Consider the following 9,501-nt stretch of genomic DNA (forward strand, 5'->3'; position numbering starts at 1 on the left):
TATTTTTAACATTTTTTGAAAAATGTTATTATAGATAGAGTAACATTTTTTATTTCAATATTATTGTTTTCAAAATGAAAGTCCCATATCGAGTAAAAAAATTTTACATAAGTTATTTTGCAACATATTTTGAAAAATGTTACTATAATTGCTTATAAAATCAAAGTCCCACATCGAGTAAAAAAAAATATATTTCTCTTATATCTAATTATAACTCATAATTAAAGTCCCACATTGAATAGATTAATAACTCATAAAGAGTATATATACTCATATAGTTATATTTAAAATAAATAAAATTTGATATTCTATATATAATTAGTGGTGACTAACTAAAAATGTCTTTCCCTTAAAACTTAAGGAACTCCTAGAAGTTTAGGAGACATAAAAATATAATAATTGATAGTAATATTTAAATTAAAATTAATTATTATTTTATAAAGTTAACAAAATCTTGGCAGCATCATTAAAATGTTACAAGAATACTACTTTGATAACATTTAAAAAATGTTATTAAAAGTCTTTAGCAACATGGACTATTACAACATTTGATAATATGCTACTAAAACAAATTAACAACATTTATACATAATTAAGTAACATTTTTCAAATGTTGCTAAATACCGTTTGTGTTATTATTTTATAAAGTTAACAAAATCCTGGCAACATCATTAAAATGTTACAAGAATACTACTTTGATAACATTTAAAAAATGTTATTAAAAGTCTTTAGCAACATGGACTATTACAACATTTGATAATATGTTACTAAAACAAATTAACAACATTTATACATAATTAAGTAACATTTTTCAAATGTTGCTAAATACCGTTTGTGTTGTAGTGTGTAGAAAAATTCATAGATGAACTTTTGAAAGAATTGAGGAAAATACATTAATTTTATTTTGTATAAAAATGTTTTGTTTTCTTAAATTAAATAAAAAAATTATCTAAATTAACTCGAATAATTGAGTAACTTCATGATTTGAATGTGTATAGATAATTAGAGGCTTAAAACTTCAAATTTTCAACAGGTCATTACTTTTGTTGCTGACGAGGAAAAAAATAGGTACAAATCCTCCAAAGTGGGCTTTTGGGTATCAAACCTTTTTTTCTTTAATTTTTAAAAGGATCTCTATTAAATAATATAATATATCTCTCATATCTTATATATATATATATAGTTTATTATTATTCTCTAAATACTTTTTTTGTAAAGTATTTTTGTAATTGCTCATAGGATATCTGGTCTTGCTAGTGAGGTCAAGATCATATATAGTAAGCTTAGGGATACTTCTAATGACACGATCTGGTATAGTATTCTTCTAACTTGTCAATATTAACTGGAAACCTTTTAATCTCGACATGTTCAAGTGCTCCATGATGTACCTCTTCCTCATTATGTGATTGTTGATCACCAGATTGTTACTATTGTCAACTTCTCTTAGTACAATTTTGTAACTTTCTTTCTTCAATATAACCTCATTATTAACTTCTTGAGGGACAAGAGTATAAATTTTATCACAATTCTCCCCCTAAATTTCAGACGGGTGAAAAATACATCAATGTCTCATGAAAAATTACAATTATAGTAGTGAAAATTCGGTTGATTATGGATGGTAGCATCGATATCCTTTTTGATGAATAGAATAACTAAGGAACACACACTTTTCAGCTCTAGGAGACAACTTACTTCTCTGATGCATGTGGAAGTGAACATAAGCAACACAACCATAAACTCTGTGTGTTAATTCAACAATTCTAGAACTTACTACTACATCCATAAGTGATTGAAGAGGTGTTTTATACTTAAAAGACAGGTGTTCAATTGATAGTGTATATTGCATATGCAAGAGCTTCTCCCCAATATATTGCTGGCATGTAAGCTCCAATTAGTGCAGCTTGGACCACCTCCAATAGATGACAGTTCTTTCGTTCTACCACGCCATTTTGTTGTGGAGTATTTAGGCAAGACCTCTGATGAACAATTCCTTTAGCTATTAGAAAATTTTGAAGATCTAATTGCATATACTCTCCTCCATTGTCACTACACAGTACTTGAACTTGTGTTTTGTACCGAGTTTCAATCATTTTACAATTTTTTTTGAAATAGTGCCCCAACTTTACTTTTAGACTTTATCATACGAATCCAAGTCATTCGAGTACAATCATCAATAAATGTTACAAACCATGTTGAGCCACCCAATGTCGTAACCTTAGATGAACCCTATACATTAGAGTGAATAATCATAAATGGGAGAGAACTTTTATTTGAAATTAAAGGAGAAGTAGTTATGTGATTTTCTGTAAACGCAGAAACATCACAATACAAAGTTGAAGTGTCTATTTAATCAAATACATTTGGAAATAATTTCTTTATTTAACCAGACATTTATGCCATAACCAAATATCCTTGCGTTTTCTTACTTCTTGAGGCCATTTTTTCGCTAGCACTTGACCAAGCCTCTCTAAATCTTTTTATGTCAAATCTAGGTAATACAACCTTCCTTGTCTAATACCACAACCAATCATTTTTCACGTTTGAATGTCCTTAAAAATACAAGTGTCAAACCCATAAATTATAACACATAATATAACTTTGGTTATCTGAGAGACTGACAATAGGTTATATTTTAAAGAAGGAACAACAAAGACAATGTTAATGTTCAAATTGTTTGAAATAGAGACAGTTTCCTCTCCAATAATAGTGGATTTACTGCCATTAGCTGTGGAAATACTTTTTTGTAAAGAAGGTTTAAGATTTTTAATGTCTAGCATCAAAATTCACATTATTAGAGCATGTAGAGTCAATTATCCATGCATTATTCAAAACAATGGATGTGCTTATTAAGACCTTATCATTAAGGTCATCACTACATGTAGTAGCAAGTACCACGCCTTTATCATCCTCTTTCTCATTGGTAGTTACAACAACAATAATTGGAATTTTTCTTGAAATCTTCTTTAATACTCGACTGTGATCTCACCAATTGGGGTATCCAATGATTTCACAACACATTCCCTGGTGTGTTTATCCTTATTACACTAAGTAAACTTGTAGTTACCCTTTTTTATAACCTTTTGGTCATCTAACTTGCTTCCTTATCATCATAGCTGTGGAATTTGAATTGATATCTTTTGTATTCAATGTTGTTCGTTAGACTATCTCTCACTAAATCAAGGCATAACATTCTTCTAAATTAGGTGCTACTTCCTTGCACAAGATTTCTCCACAAACTTGCTCAAAATGATCATCTAGTCCAGTAAGGAATATATGTACCCTCAATTTCTCAATTGACTTCTAATATGATTTCACATCATTAGGGTCCTTCATGACTACTTTGTCTCGATGGTCCAATTCACTAAAAATCTCAACCAACTCCCCATAATATTTAGTTAGTGTTCTATTATTTTGTTTTGTAGTGAGTGCTTTTTGATTTAGGGCAAACACTTGTAGCTCATGACTTCCATCATAGAACGCCTTTGACAAAGCATTCTAAATATCAAGGGTAGTGGGTAATCAACTAAATTTTTTATGATTTCTAGCTTTATGGACATCAGCAACCATCTTTTCACCTTTTACCATTTCTCATATCCCTCATCTGTTTTTGTTGGAGGCTTCACCTTCCCATGGATATAAGACAGTTTTTCCCTCTTTGCAATGTGCATCTTCATTAGTTGTGACCACTTGTCATAGTTGGATTCTTTTAGGATGATGCCTACGTTGAAGACACCTTAAGATTGAACTACCACTGGAATTAATGTTTTTTTCTATCATCTCTCTAGTGAAAATCTTCAAGGGTTTAGAAAAAAAGCCTAAGCCTTGATACCAAATTGAAAAATAAAATAAATTGAATGACTTTTATTCATGCTTTTGGCACACAAAATACTCTATTCTTATAGTATTTTACTCCTATAAATCAGGAGCTAAATAAGGGGGTTTACCAATCACAGAAAAAATTAAAGAAGTCCTAATTATAAAATATTTTGTATAGATCTGTAAAACTATAATTTAGCTAAACACACTTGATCATAAATAGGTACAAAATGTCAATTTGATATGACATTGTAAAGAAAAAATAAGGAAACCTCTTTGTCGTTGGGACATCAAAGTATTTAGAGAATTCGACAAACACTTGTTGCTGAATGTTTGTGAAGGACTAAAGCTGTGAAAAAATTTTCTCCATACAACAACCTTGAGTCTCTTTTTATATGAAAAATTGTTTGTAACCAATCTTCCACTATTTTATCCATTCCTTCTTTTTAGTTAACCACTTTTATGTTGAGTATATGGAGTCTGAAGGGTTTATTGGGCTTGGGTCATTTGTTTTCTTTCTTTTTTTATAAATACTCTTGTAATTGTAAATCTAATTAAGAAATAGAAAATACCATCTAGTAAGGTCGTAGACGTAGCTTATTTTGACTGAACCCCGTAAATTTTTGTGTCTTGTGGTTATGCATGTTAGTGCGTTTGCGACCCCTTACAACATTGTGTGTGTGAGTGCATTTGCGATCCCCAACAACTGGTATTAAGAGCCTAGGATTTCATACGAGTGGATGCAATGGCAGAAGAGGAGAAAGTGAAGATTGACAAGTCGATGGGAGCAATTTTGGATTTTGGAAGATGTAGATTGAAGATTATGTATCAGAAGAAGTTGTACTAGCCTTCGTCCAAGAATAAACTAGAAACGATGTCTCAAACAGATTGAGAGTTGCTAGATTGGCATGCTCTAGATGTCGTCAGATTGACGTTGGCAAAAAATTTCGCCTACAACATCGTCAATGAGAAGACGACATATGGCTTGATAAAGGCATTATCAAACATGTACGAGAAGCCATCAACATCAAACAAGGTAGTTCTAATTCATCAACTAGTTAATACGAAGATGCGAGAAGGTGCTAATGTTGTAGAACATGTGAACGAATTTAATTCCTTAATGTCGAGATTAGTATCAATGAATTTTAAATTTGATGAGGAAGTACAAGCCCTGTTGGTGCTATCTTCCTTGCCTGATAGTTGGTCAGGAACTGTTACAGTAGTCTCCAGTACATCTGGGACTATGAAATTGACCTTCGAACGGATAATGGATTTAATCCTTGTTGAGAATGTTCATAAGAGAAATGCTAGAGAATTGGCATAATCCTTATTGAGCATAGAAGGCAGAGGCAAAAGGCTTGAAAGGGGGCAAGGTTCTAGGAATGATAGATCAAAGTCCAGGAAGCGAGGACAGTCCAAACCTTGCAAGGATATTACCTGTTGGAATTATCAGTAGAATGACCACTTCAAAAACCAGTGTATTGCTCCTGTTGCTCCTAAAGAAAAGAGGCATGACAACACAGTGAATGCAACACAAGAAGAAATTGATGATGCATTGATTTGTTGCATTAAGAGTAAGTTTGAATCCTAAATCATGGATTCTGGTGCATCTTTCCATGCTTCTCCTTGCAAGGACTTGATGAAAAATTTCAGAACTGGGAATTTTGGCAAAGTTCGTCTAGTAGATGATGAAGCTTTAAACATCGTAGGCATGGGACATATAAATCTTAGAACTTTTACTAGTACATTATAGACTCTGAAGGATGTCAGATATATTCTAGGACTCAAGAGAATGTTAATCTTTGTGGGTATGTTGGATGTTTAGGGATATCGAGTTATATTCGGAGATGGTCAATGGAAGGTGGTGAAATGTAATCTAGTTGTTGCTCGTAGCTGAAAGAAAGGAACCCTTTACATTGTAAAATTACATGCAAAAGAAGTAAATTCAGTCAGTGATGATGTTAGTCACTCTTCGACTCTATGGCACCAAAGACTTGGTCATATAAGCGAGAAAGGTATGAAGATACTAGTCTAAAAGGGGAAGAATCCAGAACTGAAAGAGGTAGAAGTTGATTTATGTGAACCATGTGTGTTTGGAAAGCAGAAGAGAGTTACTTTTTGCAAAGTTAGGGAGGATGCCTAAGATTGAGAAGTTAGAGCTTGTTCATACAACTATGTATGGACCAACATCAATCTCATCATTGGGAGGATCATGATACTATGTCACCTTCATTGATGATTCCACTAGAAAGGTATGAGTTTATTTTCTGAAGCAAAAATCAAAAGCATTTAATACCTTTAAGAAATGGAAAGATGTTGTTGAGAATGAGACATGATTAAAAATTAAATGTTTAAAGTATGATAATGGTGGTGAATACAATAGTACTGAATTTGTTAATTACTATGCTGAGAATGGAATTAGAATGCTTAAAACTATTCTTAAGACACCTTAGCAGAATGGTGTTATTGAAAGAATGAATAAGACCTTGAATGAAAGGGCAAAGAGTATGAGAATTCATGTAAGGTTACCGAAGACATTCTAGGCAGAGGAAGTGAGCACAACAATATACCCTATTAATCGAGGACTCTCAGTTCCCATAGGGTTCAAGATTCTTGAGGAGGAATGGCAAAACAAGGATGTAAGTCTTTCTCATTAGAAAGTATTTGGTTGTGTTAGTCAAGTAGCCTCATATAACTTAAGATGGGGGGGGGGGGTGAATTAAGTTTTTCAAATTTTCCTCTTATAAAACTTTTCTGAATTATTTAAATTCAATTCCTTAGATAAATTTATATGCAAAGAATGAATGATGATGCAAACTACTCAATCACAATTAATTACAAGTAATTAAAAGTGTAGGAAAATATGAATTGCAAACTCAATTTTATACTGGTTCGGCCAATCCTACCTACGTCCAGTCCTCAAGTCTCCCACTTGAGATTTTCCCTATTCTTGTAAACCTTACAAGACTTGAATCCTCCAACACCTTAGAACTCTCTTTCCTTGTGTTGAGATTCAAAAACCAACTAGGAGAAAAACCCTTTCTCCTTTATAGATCTAATGATCTATTTGGAATGATAGAATAACTCTCTTTTAAGAGTTGATATACACTTTTATGATCTTAATGAACTCTTTTAGAATAATGCAATTGAATTTGGCCAAGATGTTTTTGTATATGACTTTTTCATAATAGAGTTCGTAACCTTTCTCTGAAAAATTATAGGTATTTATAGACAATTGTTTCTTAGGTTATGTCTTTTAATGAAGAGTTGTAACTCTATAATTTTTCAGAAAAGATACTCTGGTAATCGATTACAACGGTTTTAAGTTCAAAAAGTTTGAAACGTTGTATCTTTTAAATTCAAATTTTGAAGTTTCATCTTCTAGTAATCGATTACAAGGTCTGGTAATCGATTACCAGAACACATTTTGTATTCTAAATTTGAACTTTGAGGTTTCCTTGTTCTGGTAATCAATTACAAGGTCTGGTAATGGATTACTAGAGCATATTTTTGCATTGTTTCAAACTTTTATGTAGAAAACTTCATATCAATAATTTCTTTCACAAATCTCTTTTAAGAAATGATTTGAACTATTCTTTAAAGCTTTTGTTAAGTCTTTTGAAAACATTTTTACTTACTTTCAAAAGATTTAAAACTTGCTTAAATTTAAAGAGATTAATTTGAGATTTTTGAAAACTTATTCTCAAGGCCAAGCATACTTGCAATTCTAAAAGATTCTTTTACATTCTTAGCTAAGTTGACAATACTTATCTATGTAACACTTGAGATCTTGTTCTTGCATCAACTAGCTTTAGCTCAACCTTGATTCTTATTCAATGCTTTATAATCACTTTGGAATCATCAAAATATTTGTGCATATTTTCTTCCACAGGTTGTGTTTTTTATGTACGTGTTAGAGATGCTGACAGGGACAAGCTTGGCAAGAAAGTGCATTTTTATTGGCTATGGAGCAAATGATATGGGATATCGCTTTTGGGATGACCAAAACAGAAAGGTCATTAGAAGTAGAGATGTTACTTTCAATGAAAATGTAGTGTACAAGGATAGACTTAAGACAAATGTTGAAGCTGAAAAAAAATCAACAGAGAAGAAAAAGGCAGTGTTAGATGACATTACAGAAGATGACCTTGCAGGAAAAGGTGAGAGTTCAGGAAGCAGGACAGTTGAGAAGACTGATTGAAAAGAATGGCTCAATCCAAGAGGGGGGTGAATTGGATTCAATGACACTTAAAATTTTTATCAGAGTTTAAGGATTTTTATTTCATTCAAAAATTTTCTAAGACACCTTTCAAAGAAGTATATTGAGCCACTTGTATATGGGAATGAATTCTATATGATTTCTTGCTTAATCTTTGTTGAATCAACTCTCACAATAACATGTATGCATTGACAATATTCACTTCTAAACAGTTTTAACCATTCAAGCAAATTACTCAAAACAAGCCATTGTAAAATTCAATTAAAGATTAATTAATACAAGAGATAAGGATGAGAGAATAGTGCAAAGTGTTTTATCCTGGTTCAGCCACTCCACATGTGACCTACATCCAGTCTTCAATCATAACCTGATCAAGATTTGTTCCTCTATCTCAATGAAGAAGTTTTACAAGCATACCACACATGCACACACTTCAACACTCAAGATAGACACTTTCTTGCTCCCAAGAAAGCACTTCTTGTAGAAACTCACTACAAGAATTCCTTACCACTTGAGACACCTACTCAAGATTTCTTTAACACATTACACAAAGAATTAAAAGAACGAATTCACCTAAAAGCTGAACAAATCAGACTTTGAATTCTTAACAAATCTCAATCCTTCTCTTCCAAGAATGTAATGATGATGATCTCTCTCAAAGCATTTCACAAAATGTTTTTCTTCTTGGTTTCACAAAGAAAACACTCCAAGAAGGTCACAAAGACTTCACAAAATCAGTAGAATTCTCTCTTTTATTCTCTGTTCTTCTCTCTTTTGTTTCAAAGTGTGAAAACTATTCATAAAGTTTTCTAGACCCAGATAATCGATTATTTTTAAGGATAATAGATTATTTTGTTCTTCATGAATTCTGAAAATCACTCAAGAACAGAATAATCGATTATTTTGCAAGATAATCGATTATTCCAGAGAGTACTTCCTGAAATAATCGATTATTTCACAGATAATCGATTATTACAGCAAGGTTCTCTAAACCTCTTGCTGGAATAATTGATTATAGTTAATAATAATCGATTATTTTGAGTTAGTTTTCAAAAATTTGATTTCACACTTTAGAAAACTTTCCAAGTTATTTGAATCATCATCATACTCACTCTTAGTCAATTTAGATTAAGATTAACTCATGCACAAAGCATACACATGCACAATAAACTCAACAAGGCAACTCAACATATAAGAACATATAAAATACTCCTATTACATATTGTATTCTTTCATGATCTTCATGTCTTCCTTTCTTGATTAGCTTGTGTCCTTTGTTATCATCAAAACTCTCAGAACTTCAGAGCTGAGTTTGATTCATCATCCATGAATCTCAACAGAGACCACTCTAGTCACTCTAGTAATTAAAGTAAGGAGATCTAGCAGTGTTATTAGGCCTCCTCATAGATTCTCTTCTTCATCAAATTACTTATTATTGATTGATGATGGAGAACCTCTATGTTATC

Source organism: Cajanus cajan, chromosome 3 (assembly GCF_000230855.2).
Source record: "Cajanus cajan strain Asha chromosome 3, NIPB_CcT2T_4, whole genome shotgun sequence".
Taxonomy (NCBI): domain Eukaryota; kingdom Viridiplantae; phylum Streptophyta; class Magnoliopsida; order Fabales; family Fabaceae; genus Cajanus; species Cajanus cajan.